The sequence below is a fragment of the Mandrillus leucophaeus genome, unplaced genomic scaffold (assembly GCF_000951045.1).
Source record: "Mandrillus leucophaeus isolate KB7577 unplaced genomic scaffold, Mleu.le_1.0 Scaffold1, whole genome shotgun sequence".
NCBI classification, from domain to species: domain Eukaryota; kingdom Metazoa; phylum Chordata; class Mammalia; order Primates; family Cercopithecidae; genus Mandrillus; species Mandrillus leucophaeus.
The window spans coordinates 16956729-16958779 of record NW_012098097.1 but is presented as its reverse complement, the minus strand read 5'-3'; positions in this window follow the sequence as shown (position 1 = coordinate 16958779).

The window sequence follows — 2051 nt, the reverse complement described above, 5'->3', positions numbered from 1 at the left end:
CTTACACACACACAGACACACAATGCACACACACAACACACATACAATGTACACACAGACGGACACACAACATACACACAGACACACACACTCTTCTCATGCTCCTGACTTCCAGCTGTCTCAGCCTTCTTTCAGTTCTTCAGAGTCCCCACCTCCTCAGCCTCAGTGCCCCACCATGGCTACCATGTCACCGCTGCTTGGAACACTCTTTTTTTTTGAGATGGAGTCTCGTTCTGTCACACAGCAGGCTGGAGTGCAATGGCGCCATCTCGGCTCACTGCAACGTCCACCTCCCGCGTTCAAGTGATTCTCCTGCCTCAGCCTCCGGAGTAGCTGGGATTATAGGTGCGCGCCACCATGCCTGGCTAATTTTTGTATTTTTGTTGTGGTGGTTTTGTTTTTTTGTTTGTTTTTTGAGACGGAGTTTCACTCTTGTTGCCCAGGCTGGAGTACAATGGCACAATCTCGGCTCACTACAACCTCCGCCTCCCAGGTTCAAGCGATTCTCCTGCCTTCACCTTCCCAATTAGCTGGGATTACAGGGGTGCGCCACCACGCCCGGCCTAAATTTGTATTCTTAGTAGAGACGGGGTTTCACCATGTTGGCCAGACTGTTCTTGAACTCCCAACCTCAGGTGATCCGCCCTCCTCGGCCTCCCAAAGTTCTGGGATTACAGGTGTGAGCCACCGTGCCCAGCCCTTTTTTGTTTTATTTTGAGACAGAGTCTCACTCTGTTACCCAGGCTGGAGTGCAATGGCACAATCTCAGCTCACTGCAACCTCTACCTCCCGGGTTAAAGCAATTCTTATACCTCAACCTCGCGAGTAGCTGGGATTATAGGAATACGCCATCACACCCAGCTAATTTTTGTATTTTTAGTAGAGATAGTGGTTCACCATGTTGCCCAGGCTGGTCTCGAACTCCTGACCTCAGGTGATCTGCTCACCTCGGCCTCCCAAAGTGCTGGAATTACAGGCCACTGTGAGCCACTGTGCCTGACCTCCTCTTGATTATTTATCTGTCCCTCGCATCCTTGTGTAATTGGTTTTCTCCCATCCTCCTCCCTTATGTTAATCTTTTGTACTACTGCACCCCAGCGGATGCTTAACTGTACCTTGGGTCTACTCTGGAGATCAGTGTTCTTGGCTTTAGTAAGAAACTTAGGGCTACATCCAGGTGGATATTTCTGTGGCGGAGCCTTGGCCTCTAGCTGGTTCACAGACCCTCCTTCCCATCTCTCTGCATTTTGTTTTCAGTATTACCCCTTATTTTCTCCTCAAGTAGTTACTCTAGTAAAAGTATAGCTAGGATCCAGTTCTCCCTTTATTTTATAAAGACAATGTTTTGAAAATTCTGCTTACACAGTGCTTATCTTCTTTCTCAGTAACCTTCTCTCTCTTGAGGAGTGATAACAATATTTATAAAGTGTTTAGAATGGACTGTGGGTTGGGTGAGGTGGCTCCACACCTGTAATCCCAGCACTTTGGGAGGCCGAGGCAGACAAGTTGCTTGAGGCCAAGAATTTGGGATCAGCCTGGGCAACATAGTGAGACCCTGTGTCTACAAAAAATGTAAAAATTAGCCAGGCCTGGGCTGGGCGCAGTGGCTCACGCCTGTAATCCCAGCACTTTGGGAGGCCGAGGCGGGGGGATCACCTGAGGTCAGGAGTTCAAGACCAGCCTGGTCAACATGGTGAAACCCTGTCTCTACTAAAAATACAAAAATTAGCCAGGTGCACACCTGTAGTCCCAGATACTCAGGAGGCTGAGGCAGGAAAATCACTTGAACCAGGGAGGTGAGGTTGAGAGACTGCACCATTGTACTCCAGCCTGGGCAACAGGGCAAGACTCTGTCTCAAAAAAAAAAAAAAAAAAAAAAGCCACGTACAGGATGACCCGTAGCTGATCTCTCTAGAACAAAGGTTTAAAGGGGAGTCTTGAGAGAACATCCGTGTTCCAGAATAAGATGACCCCACATCATGGAAAGTGGGATTCAGTCCTGGGAATTAAACGTAAATAACTAGGAGAATGATTTTTTTTTTTTTTTTTTT